At 38.9% G+C, this 27,735-nt stretch overlaps 1 protein-coding gene across 4 annotated transcripts in view; it reads left to right on the forward strand.

Annotated features, from left to right (window-relative positions):
- LOC124170484 (galactosylgalactosylxylosylprotein 3-beta-glucuronosyltransferase S-like) overlaps positions 1-27,735 on the forward strand; it is a 270,427-nt gene that overhangs the window by 131,588 nt on the left and 111,104 nt on the right. The window lies entirely within an intron of this gene.

The following is a 27,735-nucleotide window of genomic DNA, read 5'->3' on the forward strand; positions in this document are numbered from 1 at the left end:
GGCACTGCCAGTACGTGGATCTTATTTTAGTGGTCAAATTGATTGTCGGCGAGTGGACTTCGTGGAAGTCCATCGGTAGTAATAATTGAGACAGCTTTAGTGATTTTCCACACTTCTTTAATCTTACTCAACCAATTTCAATGCTTACGCACCATTCTCAAGAGCTGTCTAACCTATCAACAGCAAGCCTGGTATTTATATTAAAGGTAGGTGTAGGTGGGGTAAAGAATAGAAGTAGGAAAGGAGGGGGGTTGAGGTTGGGTACTCATGTTTATATTCACTCAGATTGTTATATAAATTTACTTCATGTCCATAAATAAAATAACTCAACAGGTTTCTTTCAATTAAATGGTTTATTTTTTCTTTATAACATTTCGTCAAATACCCGCCAGTGGTTTATCATTGCTTGTGTGGTGGCCCTGCGTACTTGCACGTAGGTGTTTAATTTTCTGTTTTGGCGCTGCTGTCGCGTATACCGGACGGTTTACTTTTTCTCCATTTGGAACGACTCCATTTTCGGGATGTCTATTCAGGGTCGTTGGACAAGATTTTCAAGGGAGGAGGAGGGACTCTCACCTTAAGGAAAGGTGAGGTCATCGTTGGTACCAATTCATTGACCAGACATTCACCAAACAACTTCGAATACACTCCTATTTTAAAATTTTCTACAAAATTCAGGTTTTTACCTTTGTCAAATACAATATAAAATCTTTGTTGAATAGTAATAAAAAGTCTTTTTTTAATTGTGACGACAAATCTATGTTTGCAAAACACTTGTATACTTGTGACCATTCATCCGATTTTAACTTAAAATTTTTATATGTATTTGATATAGGTAAAAAACTGAACTTTGTAGAAAATTTTGAAATAGGAATGTATTCGAAGTTGCCAGAGGCGCTCCACTCCAAGGGGTGGCGATGGAAGAAAGGAAAAATCATGGACAGAGAGGCGACGCTCAATTTACTCAGCCAGCAACAATTCACACCACCCGCGTCCTTTTATCCTAGCTGGAGGCAACTTGGAAGATATTTTCCACAGCTTAGCGCCATTAACGCACGTTATATTACCTTACAATGAAAAAAATCAAATTATTAATTAATAAAACTTTCCCCACATTGGGTAACATTTATATGTATAGCTCTACCCCAATGCAAAAATGCACTAAAATCTCTCTTTGATTAAAAGGTTTTGTTTTAACCGATCGAACACCATTCCGTTAATAATGCATGTTAATCATTCTACAGTGATGATTGACAACGCAATAGGGTAAGGAGTTCTATTACATGAATATTTGATGTAATATCCTCTCAGGTCTATAACAAACAAATTATCAATTTTCATGTGCTTAGATGTGGGCTCTTATGAGGTGCTTTAACGAAAACCGTATGTTAAATGGTATAAAAAAGGCATTTTCAAAAGTGCTACATGCTAGCCGTTCTTCATCCACGGATAAAATAAACAATGGACCGATTGAATCTGGCTATAATTTCTTGCGGCCACAAATAAAACAATACTTGTCATCAACAACATATACTTTCGGACTCAAATTCTTCAACAGAATCGTTTGATGACGTATTTGATACGAACTCCTCGCTAAGCCTACACAAAATTAAGATACTCCAAAAGAAGCAATCTTGTGTCTGAAGCTTTATTGTTATGTACTCCCTCACATATCTGTCAAAACATTTATAGATCATTCATAGATCTCTTACGCGGCACGAGAGAGAATTCGTGTTTCTAGTAAAAACTATTGACAGCTAATTAAGCCAATGGATCGCTCTCACGTCTTAAAGAGATTGCTTTCAATCTCAGACACGAACTTTATAAAATCACTAAGGTCGGCTCATTCATAATTTAAAGGCCATGGAATCTGTGGACCACAAGAGGTAACCCTCAAAAGCTACCTTGTTCCGTTAGCTTCATCGCATTAAATCATAATTTCTTGAAGAAGAAATCACAATCCTTCCTCCTCACAGTCGAAGAGTTAGCTTAAATGGAGACGGGTGGAGATATAAATACCATTCGGATGATCCTTTGATGCTCCAGTAACACTTCCAGCCTTCACAGCAAACCGATCAATGTTCTCTTATGTAGCCAATAGTATGTAGCGTTTTTACTACTGACTGTGAAAGATTATCTACGATGCTTACAGGAACAAGGGACGTTTTCGGCAACGGACCCTAGTCCTCCAAAGGGAACGATTCTGTATACTTCTTACACTAGACTCCCTCCTTTATATGCGCTCCAAGAGCAGGATATCCCAAAGCAGTAATTCAAGTGCAACGAAAGGACGAAGCCGCTCACAATCAAAACTCTTTTACGCCACTATTAAGCTTTTCCAGTAAATACGACGTTCCCTTAAAGCAGGGGTGGGCAAATTGTGGCCCGCCATAGAGTTTGCCATGGCTCGACACAGAATTTAAAAAATGTGAATGGGTACACTTGTCTCATTAAATTGATTATATAATTAAATGTGCTAGCAGCTAGAAATCTAAATAAAAAAATTACTTAATCAAGTAGAATACTACCACTATTGTTTAATTTTTATTATACAATTTATAATTTGTCTGAAATTAAATGTATTTTCAACTGATGAATACAATCATTGTAAACGGAACGGCCTTCCGAGAATCTACGCTCGTACAAAGTGACCCTCGAGCCCAAACAATTGCCCGCCCCTGCCTTAGAGCAATAACTGCCACGCCTTGCCAAAAGGATGTCCTTTCACGTAAGATTAGCAGAAAGCACGCAAAGGAAAATAAATTTTATTTTCTGATCAAAATCCCTCCGGCAAATGACAGGATATTGTGCAGCAAGGCTTCGATGTAGCGGAGTCATAATTTTCGTAAGAGAGAAGACTCGGTGTTTAAAAGCGAAATCTTATTACATGGTAGTATGTTATGCAAATTCTGGAAGTCCTGACTACAAAGCTACTAAATTTTTGAGTTAAAAATTCTTCATTAAGTCTTCAGGACCGCAGTTTCTAAAAATATTTCATCTTGTTTTAATGAGTAATTGCGATATTTAGACAGCTCACCCCTCGCCTGCAGAGATGATATGGTACAAAAATAATAAATTGATTTGGCAAAAGTATACTTTCTAAATATTTGCAATATGATACTTACTATCTCAAGGAATATGTTTTAAAAGTTATGAATTCGATCGATCACATCATCGCGAATATAAATTTCGGTTAACAGCCTTATTCCTGTTGTATCCGTATAGTTTTAATCGCCTGTTAGCGCAGTGAGTGGCGACTTTCGTAAACCCATTTCAATGCACAGTGAGTGACAACACATGTAGTGGCAGACTGGAAAATTCTCTTTTGCGATATCCATACTTGCGACGGTCTCTCTGTTACTTAGGCCCCACGTCCAATGACCCCAAAACAGGAACCGGCAATGGACTGGCAATACAAACTAGTATCGATCACCGCAGTGGCACACTCGATCCTTCCACGCGTACGCAGCGATGCAAAGCAACGAAGGAGCAAGTAAAGCAAATGAAGACCGCCGTCACCATGTCCGTAATTTTCGTCCTGAGCCTCCCCGACCCTGCTCTCTTGATGTCGCGTTCGTGGCGGAGTCAAAAGCCAGATAAACGGAGGTGCAATGAAGCGAACGGGTATGGGGAAGAGCGATGCGATTTGTCGGCGTCAACACTCCCCTCGAGCCGATTCCCGCGCGCGGAAAGCAATCGGAGCCTTGAAGCATGCCGTCCCAGCCAAGCGCGAATCAGCGAATTCGCTTCGATGGATTCTCCTTCATTATAAGAGTCAAATCGTTACGACACTTATTGCGATCAGTGTACTGGAAATTTAGAATAAATACCGAAATGATAATAATATAACTGGTTAAATTACGTAGTTTTAATCGTGGAAGAAAGAAAGAAACAGTGAAGTATTCACCAAATACAATTAAACCAACGATGAGAATTACTACTTAGCGAGTTATAGGTTTACTTAAGAGTCTACTTTACTTAGTGGAGTGTTTTTTCCCTTTTTTATAAAAAAACAGATTTGACGTTTGCATCGTTTCTTGAGACAGCTACATTACTATCACAAGACGAGATTAAGGAATGAGTTGTCCAAAAGGAACTCCTACTAATAAAATCATTTAATACGAAAACTTCAGTAGCTTTTAGCCCCAAAAACTAACCACAGAAAAGAAAAAAGCAATACTTATTCATTCAAAAGCTTAATTCGACCTGAACCCTGGACTCACAACAGTAAGATTGATAAAATACATAATTTATTGTATTGACTGCATAGCTGTAGTGATTAAAATCATTTTGACTACAATTGAAGGACCCCTTCACAACAAAGCTCAAAATTAAAAGTCAGTGGATATTTATGGTACAAGAGAGTATTCACAGAGAATGTTTTTCTGCCTTATTGCCTACCATAACCTGATAGCGATAGACTCATTTTTGGGCCCTAATATGTCGCTTACAATGATGGTAAAAAGCTTTCAATGAATACTGACACCTTCAAAAAAAAAATTAATAAAACTTGTTAGTCATCCCATAGTCTCTCAGTGTGATTGACATTCTGGCTCAACTGGACTTTTTATCTTACACTGAAATCATTTACATTGCCTCTCTTGAGCTTTTATGACGCGTGTTTGTAATCAGTATTTCAATCCACTTGTTATGAGGAAGCTATTGATTGTTCGATACGCCAAGCTTGTCTCATAGATTGCCTAGCAAAAATAAAAGCAATTATCTCCATCCATACTGCCAATGTGCTTAGCAGGAAATGAAAAATAAACGAATTTCACAGACTATCAGTACAGAGAGTACAGGACAAATAGTACGAATAGATTTTATCTTGGTGAGAGCTTCATCATACAACTGTATGCCTCTTTAGTTATGACATGTCTACGTATCAAAATCTTGCGTAAAAGTTAAGAATCCACGCATGGGTCTCATTAGCCATGAATCTTCTGGGTCTGAGTGGAAAAACGTTTATATTTTCCATTAACTTCGAGTCAACCTCGTCCTACAAGTTGGAAGAAACTTGATGCTTTTACTTCCAACTTCCAAGGTGGTGTTAAATGTAATAACCGAATTCTTAATTTTACCAAACTTCAATATTTAATTTAAATAAATTTATGAACACTTCAACCATCTTACTCGTATGGGGTGTGCTTGGCACTTATCACAACTATGCCGAAATTTTTATTGCAAGCGGCTGAGTCCGCGTGGATTGCAACGCATTCGGATTTTTTTGGATGAGAGTTTTTCATGGCGACGTCCAGTTGCAGAGAAAATACCGAGTCATCCCAATACAGAATTCCAAAATCAGTACCTTCCGATCGCGTTGACAAGCACTCGTAATCAATAACTCACAATAAAAGCTGATCGGATTAATTATGATCAGTATCAAGCACATCCACTAGAGATGCAATGACCGAGGAGATACCCTTTGATGGGGTCAGCGAATGAATGATGCCAAGCATACCCCACTCGAAATTCACCCAAATCTACCTCACCACTTACCTTTAAAATTCACTTATTCCAATGAATTATTAATAATTCATTGGAATAAATGGGCATAATAGCGAGGGATCTTATTCAACGCAAACATGGTACGGAATACCAGCAGGGCTCTCCACTTACATTCCCTGAGAACAAAAACGCCATCTGAGTTTTATTCAGCAACTATGTGTACAACTTGGAACGGTATATGCACTGTATTTAAGCAAGAAATAGGAACTTTAAAGGAAAGAGGCTTCAACCATAAGGGATTAACTTCAGCTTAGTCGAATAATCTCAGCACGTTTAACGGTAAAATATTAATTTTTATCGAAATTGAAAATGTGGAAGATAGCGAATATAGAATAATACAAACGATCTAATATTTTGTAAAACTGCTCTAAAAGAAGTGAATGAAAGTAAAAAAAAAACGCTTAGTAGGGACAAATGAGGACAGTAAAAGTGAAATACGGAAGATTCAAGTTGCATAATTGATAAATAGAACCTACATTTCAAGTGGAATTAACCATAAATATTAATAGGTTTCCATGATTATAACAGGAGAATCGCAGGGAAAATAGAAAGATTGAATAGAAACTAAGGGAAGTAAGGTTGAAACACTTGATAAAATGAAGAACTGGAGAATGAATAGATTATAGTAAATAGTGAAGGGAAGCGACTATAATCATTCAGCTAAGACCCGTTATTATATTCAATTATTGTAATATTATTTATTCAATTTTTCGCGGGGGTAAAGAACACCCCTAAATAGCCACTTAAGATAATATTGTAGCGTGTTTAAGCCCCGCGGTACAGCACCATCAACTGCCTCAGTATGTGAAATTAACATTTTCATCTTTTTCCTATTTTACACTCGTAGAGTATATTTTCTTAACGAAAAATTGTCCATGCAACCGTTTTCAATAGCTTTAATAAAGCGATTCGTTGTCGCAAACTGGCGTGGCATCTGGAGGACTGCGATGGAAAATGATAGAAGCTATGCTTTCATCGCTGAAGCGACTGAGGAGTTCATTGCGTACAATCCTGTTCCAGCCTCGCCCTGGGAGACCCGATAAGAATGTTATCACCGCCGCAATTTCCCGGTACCCAGGGTGAATTCAATTAAACGCTAATCCGCGTCTATCTGCGAGCACCAGGAGGGCGAATATCATTCAGTTTAGAGTCCCGTTCTTGAACAAGTACAACGCCCGGCTAAAATTCAAACGGTTTGTTAGAAAATTGGTGGCAGAGAACTTCAGAAAAAAAGATAAATCAATTGACTTTTTTTTTAAGAGTAAACAGTATAGTTAAGATCCTCCGGGGTGGAATAAAAAGAAATCAAGACTAGTAAACTCGAAAGCTGCTGAAGGAAATAGAAGTCCCTGTTTCCTCTAATAGATAAAGTAATAAGCTAATCGTTATTCGATTACTGAGACTTTGATCGAGTTTTAGACATTACGCTATTTATTTTCTGTCCCATAAATATTTCACTATTTCCATTCCTTAAGAAAATTCTCAAGCTCATTCCCGAACATGCAACAGTATTATTCCCCGTGAACGGCCATATTTCGGCTTCAGTTACAGGTGTATGGAATTCGGAATCTAAGTAAGCCTCATTGCTGGAGGCTCATCCTTCATGTTGGCTTTCTCAGGCCTCTTCGATTTGCTAAGGCCTTCCACACAACCCGCCAATTGCCGGGGGAATAGATATGCTAGACCACACGTTAAGGGTACTGCTGTAAGAACTAATTGCCATACGAGTATTTTGAAGTATAATGGGAGGTGAACCACATTCAAAGGCTCTTTTCGACAAAAATCAATGCATATTTTAGGAATCTTCCTCGTGTCATAGCAATTTAATTTGAAAGATGAACTACTTTATCCCACTATCTTTTTAAAATATTCCAATTTTTGTTCCCAATTAGATAACTTTCGATATTTGGCATGCTGAGCTCAATTTATGGTCATTTAGCGATCTTTGAAAATAAAGAGTACGAGTAACATGAAGATTATGCTGGCTTAAATGGATTGAGAATACGTTTTCTACATTTTAATCTAATGATCACATAAAAAATGTACTAACCATTAAAAGGAAGATCGTGTAAAAGGTGCTTAGCCTCCCATTATGTCTCGTGCAACATGATGGAATGGCAATGAGTTGGAACACCCACCCGAAGGTCTACTTGAATTGGATGACACTTGAGGGGGAGTGCAAAGAGCGTGGGGCCGGAGGAGGGGAGCAAGGAAGCCAATACCGGAAGCGCCGTCGACGGCAAAATATGCACAGCCGACGCCGCGCCGTCAAGAGAACAAACACACCACGCCAGCGAGATCTCCGTGGGCGTAGAGAGCATTGTTGAAAGGTCCGCGCACGAAAACGTGAACGAGAGGCGCGACTTCGCACGAAGTCAGGTCGCGACTCGAATGAACGGTAGCCCTATTGGATCCAAAAGAAACGACGAAGTGCTGGATATGGTTGGCGAGGAGAGGCAACTTTTAGATGAGGTACGGAGGAGACAGAATGTATGGATGGAGCGAGTGCTTGGCGGGGATGGGAAGTTGAAAATGGTGTTAGAGGGTAGAATGTTAAGGAAACGAGGGAGGGGAAGGAAAAGAATAGGATTTTTAGATAGATTGAAAGGGAGTAGGCCCTACAGTGAATTATAGAAGGCAGAGCTGTAAGGAAAGGGAGGCTCCCAGATCACTTCTTTAGTACCCCATGGAAACCTACCTTAATCGGTAGAATACTGTAATAATAATAAGTTCTCTAGCAAGTTGACTCGTTCGTTGATTGTGCTCATGTTAAGGAATATGCAAGATCCAATTCCACTTTTTCTTTTGCATAGTTCTCATTAATGTTTTTTCCTTCCAAACTCTTTCCAGCACCTTCTTATCCTCACTACATCCACCCAATTCACTCCAGCCTCCTCCATACCCACATCTCAAAAGCGTAGATCCTATCCCTATCTCTTTTCGCATCCACACAACGCAACACGTAGCATTTCACCGGTCTCTTCCTCAGCTATAGGTCCATGCTGCTACATAAAAACTTTCCCTTCTTAGTTTGGGGTGGTTAAGTTCTTTTTCTTTCACACTCTTCGATGAACGTAAGACACCATCCGCAGAGTGAAGGATCCGAATCAAATTCGATGATCTTTTTCCCTTCAATTGCTGCCAGAGAATAGGTAGATACAATGCTAATAATAATTACAAATATTTCAGTAGACTAAACAGGATATTTTTAGTTGTAAGCGTACGAGAAATTATATTATTCCGATAGTAATGCGAGAATTTGGATAGTTTACGTCATCGGCGAGAGAATTAATAACCATCCATCAATGTTCAAGAACAGAGTTCCCGTATAGTGAATGAAGTGATGTATCCAAAGGAATATACTTCCATTTTCTTATCTTAACATCACCAAGCCTCACCAAATGTACACATTCAGTCGGGAAATCTGGTGAAAATGCCGCACAAAACTCTATCCCGATCAAGCTTAATTTCATCGCGTAAAATTGAGCGTGTCAAACAATTTTCAGAAACCTTTTTCGAAACAAAAAAATCATAATGTAATTAGTCAACAGGTAAAAAAACAGATAAATTAACGTGAAACAACGATGTAACACACATTCAACTAAAGAGTAGTAGCCAATAGAATATTTGGACATCACCATCACCTGCCCTAAGGAGATGCGAATGCCGAAAATGCGAGAAAAGCCGCAAAACCATAAATTAAACACATCACATTCACCACAATGCCACTAACACCGCCGGCGATTTGAAACCGCCCGCATTCCTCAGAAATAAACTTATCACGGACGTCCATAACAGTAATCAAGTAATCAGCAGTCTATCGAGCCAAGTGCTCATCAGCAAGACCAATGCGACGTGCGTGAAGTTCTCACACATTGCCCCCCACTCTTCTATTTGCGAACGTAAAAATGTAATCAATTAGCGGAATTTTACCCGCGCTATTCGTGCCACGAAATCAATTACATCCGGCTTATTGCCCACAGTCGACGTGTTTCTGAACAAAAAATACTTTGTGGAATCCGCCGAATGTTTTTTGCCAATTTGGAGAATAAAAACTTGCATGCGAAAAAAATGCAAGCTCTTTCTTTCTCTCTTCAATGGCATCAGAAGCAAGCCGCAGAATAATTCAAACCTTTCCCGCATATAGCGCGGAAAATGCAAAATTTATTCCGCCAAAAGAAATGAGCGCGAGCTCAAACAAATTCAATCAAAAGGCGGTTTCAGGAGTTGAATTTCATCCTGGGCCCTGGATCTGCTAAATAACAGAGAGATGAGAAGCTCCCAAGCGCCGAATGGAATCTGCTGCTCTTTTTTCGATTTTCCATGAAAGTCATCTATTCTAAGCTACTTCCTTTTTCAAAAAAAAACTTCACGGAAGAGACTCGCGGCCACGCTTTCCACGAATTCTCATTTTTTTCCCTAGCAACTGAACGAAGACCAAATGAAAATGTCCCATGCATGCGATCGAATGCTAGAATAATATGAAGCGTGGTAAAATGACCATAAGCGGCAGGGAAATTTAGATGCTCAGCTCAAACACATTCAATGATCTCCAATTTGGTAGAGCTGGTGGGTCAAAGGATCCCCTTAGGACGCTGTTATTAGTGAAATGGTCGCACCGAGCAACGTGTAGCGGTGACCCTAAATAGAGGTGGATTTAGGCGGAGGTTACAAGGGCCATGATTTTTTTTCAAAATATTTTAATTCTTATCAGTTTGTTTTTGTATTCTTGCAAAGGAGTGAACCTTTTCCAATGAACTGCTTCCACTTATCCTGCTCCATGAAACATTAATATTTTGTGATTACTTATTTTAAACTTCAAGTTGGCTGTTTATATCTTCTCCATTATTTAATTTCTTAATTGTATATAATTGCTCAACTTCACATTTCCTTGGGAATAAAAATGAAATTTTAGGCTCCAAAATGCATTTAAAAAATTCACACGGGAGAAGGCCCCTTACTCAATTTGATGCTGAATCCGCCCCTGACCCTGGCCACTTAAGAGTTAACCAATTAAAGCGTCTCAGAGTTAAACAGAGCACAGATGCAAATCTGAAACAGAAGGGAGGGGATAATGTAGAAACACGCTGATAATTACCGCGAGAAGTACTAACTGAGCACTCTTCGTGATCGACACGGCAATTTCAAAATGTGTTTCATTGAACAACCCAAAGTATTTTTCAGGCCTTTTTGCCTATCCACTATCAAACGCTGACCTGTTCTCGAAGATAATACTTCTAATCTACTGCGAGTATTTTCTTTATTTTATATAGGAATTAACACACGATATGACGAAATACCTCCCTTAGTAAGAAATATTTATCACGGAAACTACGAAAAATGCATATTTTTTAATTAAAATATCTTATGAAATCACCAATCTCAGGATTGTTGACCAGTGATGATGATGATGATAGAATCACACAGAATAACAAGCACAGAATAAAACGAGGGATTTAGGAATCTCGGTGTGTATATAGAATACTTTATACAATTAAAAATATTGACCTTATTTTTCCCCCTTATAAATTACGAAACGATTTTTCTGATGATCCAGCGGCGGTGAATGAAACTAAATCGCCATTTCAATAACAAAGCTTTATTAATTTTGATCGACCTGTCGTATATTTTACAAGAATTCCATTAACGAGGAAAAACAGTAAGAACTATATGAATTCAATTGCGCACATTCTTTGCACAATAAAAAGAAATTTTGACTTCACAGGTATCAAAACAGAATTTGAGCAGAAAATATACAATATCTCAACGGTATTACTTTATTGTTTCATTTTATTATTTTTCAATGAAATATCCCTTAATATTCGTTTTCTTTCTGTATTTATTCCTTATTTATCCTCCATTGCACTATATTGATAGTAGAAGACTACAATGTGAAAAATTTCCAGTAGTGGAGATCATTTTATGGACAAAAATCGCCAAAATCTTCAGCGGCGATTTAAGAGGCATGAACTGTAGAGAGTAAATATCAAAGCAGTTATCATCTTTTCAAATAATTGTACTCAATGATTAACACAAAATAATAAAATACATTAAGAACTTCATATCCATTAAAATTCCGTTACGGAAATAAACACCGGCATTTTCTTATTTCACAAGGAATTGGACGTTCATACTTCAAATTATACAACCACGGAATAAATACACAAATCCAACAGTGACCTTAACCAGTATCTCCGAATCACATACATATATCCACTACAGTTACAGCAAAAACTTATGATGCAAGAAAAAAGAAATTTTCCGAGGATGATTTGGGAATGAAGACAATTTTGCATGACAGTGTAAATGTTTTGAGGGTATGTACATGGCAGCTCTAGTCCCTTTGGCATCACTACACACTGGTGTGATGGAACCAAAAAATGGCATAAGCCTCTCGGTGACTGAATAACACCATTTCATTGGCATTTGCGCCGCGAAGAATTTTATTAGGCTCGCGTTCCCGTCTGCCTTTGTTGCTTGAATTATGGTATTTGCACACTAGGCCACCATGGTGGCGCCACCATGGAAGCGCCACTTTCATCACACTCATTATTTCGAAGCTACCGAACTTCACCCAAACTCTTATCAATCTTTACTGTCCACTGGACAAGTCTTTCTCTGTAGTCAAACCATATTAGAGTTGAATCTTGGCAAATCATAGCTATAGCATCGTATTCCCTCCTCGGTCCTGCCGTATTCTATACAACAATCGATTTATGAATTTTTTTTACCGCTCGGCTAAGTGAAACGTCGTTAGTGCAAATTGTTCAGTTCTTCCTGATAGATGACAGCATCATACAGAAGCAAATAAATTGCTAATGTTGCTTGTTAACAACTAATTAATCAGAAAACAAGAGACTCAAACCAAAAATAACGACATGTCCCGGGACTCCATATAACTCACGGGATATATAAATATAACTCATGGGAGAATCTAACGTTTCATACTTTGCTTGCTTGCCAACACTAATGGATAAATATAAACCGAAGAGAAATTGAAGGACGCTTCAAAGGTATTTTAATGAACACGACAGAGGTTACTGAGATATGGTTTCCATAATTATGTGCTGATGTGAGAGGTCACCAAGTTGCCCACTATTTTGTATTTTCACAATATTTTTTATGATTATAATCAAAACAATTTTAGGCAAGAGATCAAATCTATGATAATAATAAAAAACTTTGCAAAACAAGCAAATGGAGAGTGAAGCAGGAATTTCAGGTTCCTTTGGACGTGAAAACGATAGAGATACCTATATTTATGCATTTCGTAAATCTAGCATATTTCACACTATTGGCTCACACACTTCTTTTGAACGCACTAACACGTTCAGACTGAATAATGATCTATCGTGGAATAGATATATTCGGGAAATAACCTGTCAAACTAATCGTAAAATGGGTTTCATTAAAAGAATATTAGGAAAAAGCGACGACAAAGTGAGAGGAATTATCTACTTCCCCCTGCAGGGTTATTCCACTAATCGTATGGCCGGGCCATAAGTCGAAACCGACCATAACTACGGCCTCGAGACATACGTATGGCTTCGAGCGATTCTACTCTGAGCGAAAGGCCATAAGTCGGGCGGTAGCTATGGCCTAAAGGCCGTAACACTATGGCCTGCCTAGGAGGCGGTCATAACTCGGGCCATACGAAATAACATTGCTCGCCCACGGAGTTATAGAAGAAATTTACGGAGTGTCGTCGATTATATAGCGATTGTTTCAAGAAATATATGAATATTGTGGGTGAGCACATACGGATTCAACGGGCATTGGCTATTTATATTTAAAAAAGACGTTGATTTCATAAGGAGGATACGGGATACGTGTAGGTAATCCGTTCGCATACGATGATGATATTTTCATTAACTATTTCCGTGCGTCAAAAGTTGTTACTTAATTTTTAAGTAGATATAGCGGATTAACTAAAAGTTCGCTTGTAGTTAAAAAGTTAGGAATACTTTAAACGGATGCTCTGCTAAAGTGAACGGAGGAACGGGCCCGTTCCTCTTCCCGGAGCCGGCTTTTATTTGCTTTCTGTGCTACATTTGCTAGCAGATTCCTTACTTGTTTCGAAAAGCTGTAGGTAGTTTGAAATATCCGCTATTTAATGTTTTATATTTTAAGATTCTCGTAGCATAACGGTTCATGAGGGAGGATATCTAAGAAACATAGGGCAAGAAATTTTTTTTGGCAGTAAGGCAATCTTCAGTAAGTCGATGCGTAAAGGACAAATGTCGTCCACAAATCAAGGAAAGAATGATAGTCTCATATTGATGTTTTAACTTGATACAGCTACCGAAACATAAGCCTCTGATAATAAAATTAATGAAACTTAAAGTTTCAATTTCATCTTTAGATTTCGTGCATTGGCTGGATTTATAAGGCTTTTGGGGGCAAATGATTGCAGCCATGAGACAATAGTCACACCATTGGAAGGAGAGGAAGGGGGTTAGAACTACAATAGGATGTCATGTTCTAACTATATCCATTACATGCACAATTCACGAATGTTATAATACTGCACGGTACAAATTTCTTCTGCTTCTTCTCGCCCGTGATTTGCGTTCTTCACTTGTTTTAAAGATCTTCAGCGTCTGCCGCTAGATTAGTGTTTAAAGAAAATCCAAATTTATCCTTTAATAAGAGTCCATTTCGGTTAAGGAACATATAATTAATTTTTTATTCACGTTGGAACAAACTTCCTTCTCAAAAAAATGACTAGTGTATACAAAAGTGAACCAAACTTATAGTACCAATTATAATTCTCATACTCGCCTGCAGAAAGGGCGTTAAGGCTTTTGGCCGGGCCATACGATATGGCCCCTCGAGAGTGGAATCGGATTAGGCCGTAATTTCGGGTCAGACCATAAGAAACTTACGGCCGGCCATACGTATGGCCCCGTTTAGTAGAATAGCCCTGCTGGTTAGACCCCATTTAGAATACGCTGCCAGCTTTTGGGACCCTCATGAAAAAGGCTTAGTAAGAAAATTAGAACGCGTGCAAAGAAGAGCTACCAGATACGTGAAAAGTCGTTACGATAGTCTTGTTAGTGTACCTGACCTCTTAGATACACTCGGATGGGAATCTCTGTCAGACCGTCGATTGAAAAGTAAACCAAACATTTTAGATATATTCAAGAGCAGTGTCTTTTCTAACGAAATTAGCCATATCTTACGAACGCCAACATACTACGGTAGATCAGATCATGTAAATAAAATAAGAGAGATAGATTGTAGAACAGACAGATTCAGAATGTCTTTTTTCCACTATCAATAAGAGATTTTAACGGCAGCGATAAAACTCATAAATTGATTAGATGATTTGTAATGTAGCCTACTAACCTATGTAAAACTTAATGCATGTTTCTTAATTTTATTATTATTTCTAACAGCTTATGGTAGTATAATTTGTTAGTATTACGTACGTATTTTGTGCTGTGTGGTGTGCATGTTCTAATTGCATGCTGCATACTGGTGATTGATCGCCCCCTGCCAAACACCCTAGAGGTGGCTCGCATGGTATTATGTAGATGTAGATGTTTTTCTGGTTTAATGAATGAGTCACCTTTTCCCAACTCGAGCCGAATCAGGTATATTTTCCATCATATAATATTGTAGTTATGGTTTTAGTGTTGTCCCCAGTTTAATACGGGGATCCAGGTTGAGTCCCAGGTATTGCATGTCCCAGGCAGTGACAGGTTGGAGTCCCAGGAAGACTAATTGCCTACGTTGCGAATTCCCTTGAAAAATATCAACTCCTTACTGAAATTAGGGGTAACATCCTTATGGGTGGACCATTAGCAAGTCCGCAGTAATTCCGCTACCAAATTTTGTCGCCATAAGTATCGCAGGGAATATCATGAGGTAATTATTTTTTTAGTAACCCAGACAAGCTAATTATAATTCCCACTATCCCTTAAGATTTTCAAGGCAAGGCTGAAGGAGCTTTTCCAGAATGGCATAAAAAATAAGACGCACGTGAAGTTGGGACAAAATTATCCAGAGACTACATAAAATTTCTCAGCGGTCACGGGAAATGAGTTCAACCAACACACACATTCCCTCAGCGAGATATCAGAGGGAGTTTTATGTACGCATCTGGTCTTCGCCGTGGTTTTCAATTTCTTTCATTAATAATAAAAAGCTACCATTTTAAAAAGTGCTCGGGGAACATAGATCAAAATTGCAAGAACGCGATGGGCTTGAGGCTCAATCCTTAATTTAAGATTCTAGGATACAAATTCGGGGCAGCCCATACCCTGAATATCAATATCAATTAATAAATAAGTAAATATTACAGCATGTGCGCTACCTGGGCATAGAAATTATCCTCTTCCACGACGACAATAAGAAAAGGAAAACTTGGAACACTAACCCTTTGTGACCCAGTATTGATTAAAAGAAAAATCAAATTTGATCATTTTTCTTTTACAAAACGCAAACATTTTCAGATCAGTCGTAAAAACATTGCATCTTCATATTTCCGAATTGGATTTCACAACGCAAAATAACTCATGGCTCAGATTTATCTTTGATAGAGCTGAAAATAAACACACTTTTGAAATAACGGATCTGCAAATTTGCAGTAGCTTAGGGGTGCCACTGAGTTAGTTAGGGTTAAATGGTCGGATCGCTCTCTCAAGGAGAATGAGCGGATTCAGATCAGCCAGCTTCGTTCTCGACGGAGAACTGTTGGCTTATGTAGTTAAAAGCGTTTAAAGGTCAGGGAAGTAGCTGTAAATATGAAGCGATCATCACGGCAGTTGGAACGCAAAGAGGATGGCATGGTGGTTGAATTGTAATTTAGTCGGGACAGCATTGATGGGCACTACGATTATCACGGCTGTCCTCCCGCAATAAGCACGCATTTAACAGAATGAAAGCGGAATTTCACCTCTCGCGAAGCAGTGGACATAGTTAACGGTAGGAGAAGAGGTGAATCAAGAAATGAAACTCGTGCGCCGTGCCTAGAATACTGATGTGCACAGAAAACGGGGATTTCAATTTTTTGGAAAAAATATTTATTCGTTCGTCTACATTAATGTTGCCACCTGGAAAATATCCCTCGTTAGATAGTCATTAGATTAGATGTTAATAACCGTTTCTTTCACTTTTCCCACGATCTCATTGGTTGTTGATATTCTGGGGCGTCCGAGGCATCTTCAACGTCATCACGACCATCTTGAACACGCTTCTATATCTATCTTCTTCAATATCACTCACAAGTTCCTGTTTGACTCAAAGCAGACTCACTCGAGGCACATTCACGAGGCACATTCGAGGCGAGGCTGTTCACATTTCTCACACTCTGTTACACTTTATTTTCTGATCATTCTTTGCTTTCCAATCATTCTTTGATCCATTTCTTTTAACAAACGAAAATCTCCGAGCTCATAAAAACGCCTAATCTTAGCGGCTGCCACAGAGAAAGTAAACAATGAGTACAGATGAAATTTTCATCATACTTCAGGGACATGTATACCTGCGTAATAAAAAAATTGATAATCGCTCTCTCTAAACTCGCGAAATTTAAAAATTTCCGTTATATTCTGAACACATCACGTATACCGACTAAGGGTTACGTTGCACTGGCATTGTATCGCAAAAGCCTTCCCTTTCTGCGCCAATCAGTGACTCAAACCAGGAGTTATACATTGGTATAGAAGTTGCAGGAAGACACACACCCAACACTCACAGGTTAACGTCCCATCCAGCGGACGGAGGATTGCACTTCAATTCTCCCCCCAAGGCACCTAGTACGGAGGGGCCATATTACCCCATAAATATTTCCACCAATATTCGACTCCAAGTCCTTAGCTAAGTGATTCAGTGCTCTAATCTCTATGAATGTACCAAATAAATAAACATATTCTCCCGCTCAGCGCTCTTTTCACGACAACACCTTGAAATAACCACGAAACCTTGAATCAAACCCGGACCCCAAGTATGAGAAGAAAGCACCCCTAAAGGCCGTTTTACACGGGGCACGTAATTGCACAATCTGATGTGTGTACAAAGGTACAGTCCAAATTGCGTCATGTAAAGCGGTGAATTGCTAGAACGCAAGCGAGAATGCATGGACGTGAGATGGCAAAATAACCCATGTTATAATTTCTTTCGTGCTGTCGCGCAATTTCACGCCGACATGAGAAAATATTGCAGTTCTAACCTGTGCAATTACATGCATTATGTAAAACAGCCTTAATGCCATGTCAAACCGAATGCAGTGCGGCTAGAGTCGGACTCACCTCGGCTGAGGAGGGCCACAGGCGAGGGGTTGCGACGCCTGTCCGTGGAGTTTGCGAGGTTTGAACGGCGGACTGCACGTCCGAAGCTCCCCGGCCCGCGTCACTTCAGCGACTACCGGGACTCACACAAAAAAACAACCCTGGACCCAACCAGTGGAGAGGGAGACGACCTCTTCAAGTCACACGAGGCCAGTACAACACACCTGCCCCGCCTAGTGATGTTTCGTTGTTTACAGCGAGCCGCAACCATTAATGAAAATGTATTTAACGAGAATATCACAGGGTTTATTAAAGACAATAATGCCCCATGTTACGTTATTCTAAATCAGAGGTCTTTCCGAATTGGTATTGATAAATAAACACAGTGTGATGTGAGAATTTCAAGTAGATTTACTCAGCTTTTCTTTAGTTATTAACATAATTACGTGAATATACTAAAAACATTAATGTGATATGGTTAAAAATATCGATATGGAGAATTATACGTTGGTTATAAAACATTTACGACATTTTTCTGACGGTTGGTAACACAGCCTCGGTTGAAGTGGAAAAATTTTATTTGACATGACCTACATTAAGCGTTTTTTCTTTAGGTTGGTGAAATACTGTACCCATGAATACGATAAAACAATTTACTTTTAGTGAAATAAACAATATGTCTAGTACACATTTTGTGAGAGCTAATGACTCCATGGACAAAAGTGTCTCGTATGTTAATTCAAGACGGTCCCTCATTTAACATTATCTGTATTGACCATGGTATAAAACCCGGAACTTTGCATGGGCTACAATTTGAGTCGTAGCGTGGTCATCTTATGAAAGGAATTGATTCTTCACAGCACCAGTCGCACAGACCCATATTAATATCATACTAATAAAAAAAAGGAAAGCTTGTTTCGCGAGCTAATCATTTTTTCAGCCGTGCTTCCAAAAACTTTGTCAAGAGCATTACAATATAGAACATTGGAAATAAAAATAAAGAGACGTATTCATATGCTCCCCACAACTGGTTAAAATTTTTTGAAAGAGATGCTGTTCTTACAGACGAAACAATTGATTAAGGAAAATCTTTATAATAAAAACTGCGACTGCCACTTCAGATAAAATTACGATTAATGCTGCTAGCGCCGCGCCGGATTGTTACGGCTCATTTTGATGGATTTGAAGTTCACAATATGGCCGCAGGTGCCAAATACAAACGACTTTCATAGCGCTGTTTCTTAAAGATTTCAAAATATTCTGCCATTCGTATTAAACGTAATTCGCGATTTTTACTCCACTGTATCGTTCAAACAGGATCACAAATAAAAGTATCTTAAGTGGAAATTCCATTCACTAAAGCTAACAAGCTAATTGGAAATTTATTTCACCCTTTTTATTTAATTTACCGTTCAATTTAGAAAATGTGACATCTGATATGTTAAAGTTGCAGACATTCATGTGACCTGGATGATAAATCGCCAAGAACTCAAGCACAATAGGACTTTTCTATTTTATTGACAATAATGGATAAGCTATTTTTACCACGAGAAATAAAAGAACGGAAAGAGCTACATAACATGGGTAAATCTCCCACCTGCCAGAAACTTATTTCAGCCGAATTCAATAATTTTGAATTCCTGTAGGAATGATATCTGAACACCTTGTGAAGCAGTTTTTCCGAAAAGACACGCATTGCCAACCACGTTTAAAAATTATTGACAAGGTACTCTCGGCAACTCACTACATGCCATCACATGGCCTTGCTAGTTGAACAGAGCCTAAATCGGCATCATTCTGCTAAGTGCCTGCTTTAAATGATATTCCTCCTTCGGAATGAGAAATAATGATGGAAATGAGCAAATACAGCACAAAAATGCGAAAACACAAAAGATAGCACAATTCAAGAAAGCAAAAGGTTTTTTCATCTGAACTTTGAGTTCGCAAGCATTCAACTGTGAATACCTGAAACGACCGCCCGAAAAAATCTTCATGCATGCAATAACCAAATTTATTTGGATTTCAGGAAATTTATTGTTAAGATTCTGCACCGTGACTTTCATCGATATCCTTTAAAGTTTTCCCAGGCAACGGTCTTCGGCTGCGTTGGGTAAAAGGCCTTAACAGCCAAGCGACGATTCCTAGATTCCACAAGAATTGTTCTAAGGATCTTTCAGTTTATCAAAGCAATTTCTGGAACCTTACCAGGAGAGCATAAAACAATTAAAGCCAGTGATGAATGGAGAAGCCATGGCTGCACTGTACTCACAACAGTAGGAGAGAGAATGTGAAATTTTGCACCACAGGGAGCTCTCTAGATAGCCGGGAGCTCTTTAGATAGCCGCCACTAAAGCAATTACTTTAAATATTGACACAGACATTAAAGAAAGAAAATGGGATCATCAAATCGAAGCGGGATGGAAAGAGGTCTACCAAACTCAGTACAAGGAAAATGGAAGGCACAAAATTGACAACACAGAAAATGATAGTCACAAATACCAGATTATAGTTCTATTTTGAAAACTATATTTAATTAGTGAAACATTATCAGTGATAAAACAGGAATAACCCATGATCATATGTTGCTATTAAACAGAAAGTTCAATAAAATGTTAAGAAATAAACATACTGTTCTGCAATGTTGTTTCCTGATCACCATACATTTATTTTAGTCTCTGTTTTTTATTTGCTATCAAAAGGACTATTTAGAAAATATATGATGACACAAAACCTCATGTTACCGGGTAGTATTTGGTTAGGACCGAGCTAAAACCTAATTTATGCCATTAAATGTCGAATATTAGCTCAAAAATATGTTATTGAAGAAAAATGCGTTAGCGTCGTGTTGAAATAGTCGTATCCCAGCCTCAGAAAAGAGGATATGTCGAAGAAAATTATAAAGGAATGTGCTATACGCTTTTTCATGTTGAGTTATGTAAGGAAATAATGTGAGGTAAAAGCAGCTAATAATAACGTTTTTGAGTCGGAATTCTGATTTCCCCTTAGGCCAAGCAGGAAATATACATGCCGATGGAAAAACGTCTTACTCTTCAATGTGATCTCATTGGAGTTACTACTTTTAGGACATCGATTAGCAAAGGATTATCGGCGACCTTACAGCTTTGTATTGGTTAACCGCACGGCCGCGTATGCGCAATCGTGGTTAACAGCAATGGGTTTTGCTGCTTAAGGTTGAAAGAACCGCAGCACAATTGGCAATTATACTTGCATTTATTAATTATTCATTCAATCGGAATCGGAACACATTCGGAATTTTTATGAGATAGCTTCATCTTTTTAATGATTCTATCGAATATAATTTACATGATTACAAATATTAAGTTAACGGTGTAGTCCACAATTGTCCGCAGTGATGAATGACGCCTCGGTAGATGAATTGGCTAAAGCATACTATCGGAAACAGTGTTCGAATCTTAGTCAAGGCGAATATTTTTTTCTTTGTGGCGTTTTCGCACAAGTATCCAGCGTTCCTATTCCAGAACATACGCTCCCAAGCTGACGGCTGCTACATGAGCTTTCTTGAAGTTTATGCGCTCGTTTTTTGCCACCTGCTTGGATTTAAAATATTCTTTTCTTGAAAAGGAATTTGTCGACACGTAAAATGTGGAAGGGCGTTCGATTATCTCGAAAGGTAAAAAGTCTCGGCGGCGGTTATTCGCAGAAAAAAAAACTTAAGGATTCGCAGGAGTACGGAGAAAATTCCCGACAGGGATGCGGATTTAAAACGTATTTCCCCTACGAGGGCCCACGGGGAGTTCTACGATGGCGAGGGGTGCAAGTCACAAGACACTCAAGGCGAGATCAAAGCTGCTTCTACCTAGCCGCGAAACGGTTCGCATTCCCCTACACCATAGACGTTGAGGAGGGGAGTAGACCTCATCTAGCCCTAATTCCCTGCTCGACCAAGTCCCAAACTCAGCCTTCGACCTTATAAAACATGGGATGGTTTTTTAAAAAAATGGGGGATCCCAAGGTTTAAAAAAGGATAAAAAAATGGGTCGTCTCGCCTTATGGCCTGTGACGGGCAATTTTTTTTACGCGACCCCATCCCTCCACTTTCCGAAATACCTTTTTTGTATTCCCTTTTTTCACACAAAAAGATTTCCGTCCCCGCACTTGGGAAAGTTTCTGGCGGTTTGGTGGCTGGGAGGGATGGGTGGCTGTGAGGGACTGCGGAGGGGAAAGTGTTGAAGGGGGGATAAGAGGGGAGGGAGGGATTGCCGAAGGGGAGTGAGCAAGGGGACACGGCGAGGGACCCTTGAAAGAACACACGATTCCTTCCACGGGAAAAGACAACGTTTGCGACCGGCGGACCCCACGGCATCCTTCAAGATTTCACCCGTTGACGGAGTCATCTATAGGCCTGAGCGATATTGGATATTCAATATAAAGATACGTTATTGTTAAAATCGATAATTGTCTATTATCGATTTTTAAAATATCGCAACGCTCTATGGTGTCAATGTTGATGTGATGGCGAATATAGATGTCGATAATTAATATCAGGAACATAACAATTGCCTTCTCGGACGCGATAAAACATCCTGAAAGCATGGTAGATAAAATATCGTTAATTTTTTTGTCGTAAAATAAAGTGAAACGCGGTCGATTGTCAATGAATGCCTTTTTCCAGTGATCAATCAATAAGTACTCATAATAACATTATGTTTACCCATGCTTGAAATGATTTCGGATTTGAGCGCAATACCTTAAATAGGCAAAGTACCAATCCTCAACAATCGGCCAATTAATAATTAACAGCAATTCAATTACAAATCGAAAATCGACATCTGTCGACGACCAATCGTTTTTTTTCGACGCTCAACATCGACATCAGACCAATCGATTAAATTCATCTATTCAAAATCGATGACAAAAATTATCCTATTCTAATGTATATACATACAGGTACAAAATACACGGATACACCGGTATATATTTCTGAAAGCATATTTTAGCCTTGAGATTTTTTTAGCTTTCCGATAGGAAATATGTTTAGCGGGACCGCATTCCAGCGCCAGTCATGGCTTTTTATCCCTCCTGGAAAGAAAAAAGCATACCTACGCAAAAAAACTCGCCGAAGCAAAAAAAAAGTGTCGTTATGGAGATGAGAGACCCTATTCTCGAGAAAGTCCTTCCTTCTGTAATTCCCACGGCCCACCCTGAGGTCTGGACCGGTGATGCGACGTCACTGCGACGCTGCTACCTGTGCACGAGAGGGGATCAGAAACTGAGGCTATTTGCGCCGTTGAAGACGGGAGCTGAATTTTTAGGGGCGTTAAGTTTGTTTATTTTAACTGAAGTGTATTTTTTTTCATGGAAAGATCCGGATAGCATAAAAACTCAACTTCGAAATATACTTGCTGATTGAGCACCATTCAGTACATGAGTTCCGATGACGGGGAAAAGAGATGACATGTACGGGTACGGGGGGAGGGCAATTTCAATGTAACAATAGGTTAATCAATTTTGAATAATGACACTCCATGATAGTTTACAATTAAAACATGCATAAAATTAAAAATTAATTAAGGAAGTACGATAGTGGATATCGTTGCGACGATACTCTCGCGCCAGTTTTATTAAAATAATTCTGAGTACGGTACTTATTATTCTTCATTTTACTTTTATTCGCTCCTAGAGTTACACCAAAACAGAGGAGGTGGAATTCATTTCAATAACCCTCATAGGGAACCCAATATAATTGTGATACCAGGGAAAGAAAAAAGTCTCCTTCGTTTATTAAGCTTATTTTCAATGTTCAAAGGAAGCCGATACTGAATACAGAATCATTCATCTCGAAGCTGTGACCACCAAATAGAAGATTCATAGAGAGAGATCATGATGGTAAATTGTGTACTTGAAGCAAAATTACCCTGAGCAATGTTCGAATAAGAGAAAGGTGCCGAGGGTACAATTTCAAAAAAAGATGATTGTTTTCAAATTCCTGCACCCAGCCTTAACTACAGAATGGACTGGAATGAGTGAGAAATAAAGTGGTGATTTTTAGACTTGATGAAAGATTAGAGAGGCTTCAGCAATTAATGCCTTTACAATCGGTTTTAACTCCCCAAAATAACTATTTACTCTTGGTCTGTACAGAGGTTATTATGACTACTCAAACAGGAGATAAATCGAGTAGACACAGAATTTACCTCTATTTCCTCGGATCTTATCAAATAGAATACATATTGGCATCAGCGACCGAAGCGTCTGACTGCCGAGCACTTGAAAAGTCAGCCATCGTTAAATTCACACCGGGAATCAAACGTAACTTATTTGTTTTATCGCGCCGGGCTATCATGAGTGCTTGTAGTACATGCAGAGTATCTTTCGTGAGTGCAACTCAAATGTTGTCATTTAATATCCCCTATATTTTGTCAAATAGTTCTTAATGGGGTGAGCAAAATGTAATCAACGACTGGCTTAGAAATTTTGATTACTTATGCTATTTTGCATTTGTGAAGAAAATTACGCAAAATTCTTAAATAAATTGAACCTTCCTCAGTCACACCCATTATTCCTGATGGCTTTTTGCATTCCCTCACTAGGAACTCATTGTTTTCCTCCACCGCTTAACTGGCCAAAGCTCATTTAAAACAGATTCTCCGCCTATAAATTGTCTAAAATTTAGCAAGCCGGTATTTCAAAAAAGGTGTAGACACACTGTAAGTCTCACAATTACCATAAAAATGGAGAAACAAAAGATCGAACGAATGAGAATTTTTCACCTAGTATATATTATATCAAATATATACGTATCAAAGAACGTATATATTCGTATCAAAGAACAAGAAGATGCAAGTCCTACAAAAAATTAAACGGACGCTATATAAGAGCGTTTCTACGTAACTGTCATACCAGGGTTCAAAAATTCAATTTGAGATAAATGGACCGTTCAAAGTCCTGAAATGGTGTAAATATTTCAAATTTTAATAATCCGTACTTTTTTATCCCCATACTCCAACCATTTTTTACGAAAACACCGCGGAAAATAGCTCTTGTTTAAATGAGCAAATGATTCCGTTTACAGAGCCATTCTATTACTGAAGATTTCGCAACGAAGATACGATTTTTCCATGAAAATTTCCAGTTAACCATCCTCCCCAATCATGACTATTACTTACCAATCCATTTCATCAATACTTGAAAGTCACATGTTCCTGCTGAGGAATGTAATGCAACAGTGCGTCGTTTTGGTGTCAGTCAGTGACGATTGACATCCATTTTTTTCCGGTGACCGAAAACGAAGGATGCGGGAGATAAATCGTTTCATATCCTAATCAAATCCATCACAAGGATGAAAGATCAGAATAAAAAAATCCTCTGGTATTCACCGTTTTTGCTCTTGAGCGCCGTCACTGGCTGACATTTTAAGCTTTGGTAGTGCTCAGGTTTCAAATTTTGGTGCGTGCGCTTCATTGGCCCCGACTGGTTCACTAAATTTGTGGCATAATATGTTCCTCGAGTAATAATGCCATATAATTTTTATTGTTCTCAGTAAATTATTTGTTTACACAGCGGAGTATTTCATTTTTTTGCTAATTGTTGCCTTCAGCATGCCGCTTGCACCGTCACCTTCATTGTCGTCGCGTCGCTTCGGTACGTTTGTTGTGAAAGCGGGACATAGGAGTGGAATGATTGTTGAGATCTGAAATCTTTAATTGTACCATCTGTCAGGATTGATTCAGATGGCAAAGACGGGAGCTGAAAGACAGGACGAGCATCGTGAGAGGAAAAAGAGTAGCGGGGAATGCGAGGAATTAAAAAGGAAGAATAGAGAGCGGCAATGAAATCGTAACAGATCATGGCAAGAGGGTGTTGATGTAGTTGAGGGCAAAGGCAGAAACATGACCTGGGAAGCTTTTAAGTCAGGTTATCCCGTGATAAATGCAGTGCAAGTGTGCAATTACAACAGCAAGAAAATAAAATTTGCAGAGATCCCTATACACGGCATTTCTCCCTCCAATGAAATGCTGGAATAACAGAGGCACGGAATTTAACCCATACAACATACACTCTTTGTTCACCATGTGGAGTTAGTTGCTATAAATATAATTAAGACGTCCCTTAGATAATAGATCACAGTGCTAGGCGTACTCACTATTTTAAGCGAGACCAAAGAAATGGAAGCAAAAGTACTGGATATAATACATACTATGTGCTTACGTTTCAATGAGGTGGCCAAGAATTTCGTTCGGGGGGGGGGGGGGGGTCCGATACAGGGGGAAAATTTTTTAAAACAGGGTATAAGGTAGGGGTTATTAAACTAATGTTAACACTTTCTCTGAAGGAAAATAATTGTGTTTTTTATATTTCGGGGGACGGGGTCCGGACCCCCTGGACGTACCCCCTGGGCATACCTCCTGGCTATACCACTCTTAGGTTTCTTTTATATGAATTTCTGGGTTCAATACGTATATTTTGCAATGCTCATTCCATGAAAAAGAAAAGTTAACAAGCGTCAAATCACATGTGTCAGTCAGTGACAATTTCCGTCAGTCAGTGACGCTCCATTTTTATGACCAAAGAGAGGAAACCATTACTTACACAAAGTCACGATTTTGCATACGTTTAAACAACACCTAGAACTAATTTACGTATTTCGTGGATTTTCTTTATCATGAATAATTTCAGAGCAATCATAAGAAACGTGACGATGTCAAAAAACGGAGTTTCATTTTTGTCAGTCAGTGACGACGACTTTGAAGTTTAAAATCTCCGGTTCTACAGGGGTCACTGGGTGGTACCAAAGCCAGTGTATGCTTTCACTAACTTATTTTTGGAGGAATCCTCCAGAAAGTTCCTACATTGATTTGTATTGAGTCAAAGGGGAAATATATGAACAAAAACTGTGTGTTACGGTCAGTCAGTGACGCGTAGAAACGCTCATAACGAAACGAATTATTTACTAAATCAAATAAATCACAAAGCAATCTGGAGCAATTTTCCAGTCAATGCTTTATAACCTACATCTTCCAGATACATTTCTTGACAAGTAAAGGAAGGAACTCATTAAAGTCATTGACACAATCACGCACTGGAGGCCAATAATGTTTCATAATATGTAATAATCAAAAAATTAAATGAAGTTATATAAAACAAGCGATCAATTGAATTCAGTGATTAGTACAGTGATGTCCACACTCCTACTCCCTTAAGCAATAGAATAGTTTCCATCATCAAAGAAAACGAAAGGCATTAATTGCAATTCCTTACCCATCATTAGCGTATTCATAATATAAAAATTATTTGGCTTTAGAAATCCCAGTTTAGACGAATGTCAATGGTCAATTTTAACCTCATTTGAAAAAGGCCAGATTGGCGCCCATGCAATGCCACTCCACGTGACATAACAGGGACTTTGTTTCTATACGAGTAGATAAGAGTTTTAAATCGTCTGAGATTACCAATGCATGCATGAGGCACAGATCTCAGAGAAACATCTCTTAATAATCACCTATCAAAACTGCCTATGGTCGGAAAGTTTCCTTCGTTTGATAACGTATTAATAATCCTTATTTAAGCCAAGCGCTACCTGCTAGCAGGGTACTCTGCTACTTGCTAGTAGCCTTCATCGCAGCGGCGCACATGTCCTAGCCCCAAGGTCACCTCACTTTGCGGCAGCGGGAACCAGAATGACGTCACACGGGCTTTTCCCAGAATTCATACTTACCCGACGCGTTTTCGCGCGCTTAAAATTTTTCACTTTTCATTTGATCTCGAAAAATAGATATCGTCATTTAAAAATCTAAAAGTGTGAAATACGTACTCCAGGAGTAATAATCTTACTCTCTCGCCAATGATTTCTGCAGCTTCACCCAACTAAATCCCCTTTCAAGCAGACCCAATGCAATACAGGGCGTTTATTTATCAATGAGGGGCGTTGGATTTTCATTTTCAACGAATACAGCCGCGTTATTCCACGAGTTTCCCACTCGAGTTGGCTTGAAATTGAGGGAGACGTCTCCAG

The sequence above is a fragment of the Ischnura elegans genome, chromosome X (genome assembly GCF_921293095.1).
Source record: "Ischnura elegans chromosome X, ioIscEleg1.1, whole genome shotgun sequence".
Taxonomy (NCBI): Eukaryota; Metazoa; Arthropoda; class Insecta; order Odonata; family Coenagrionidae; genus Ischnura; species Ischnura elegans.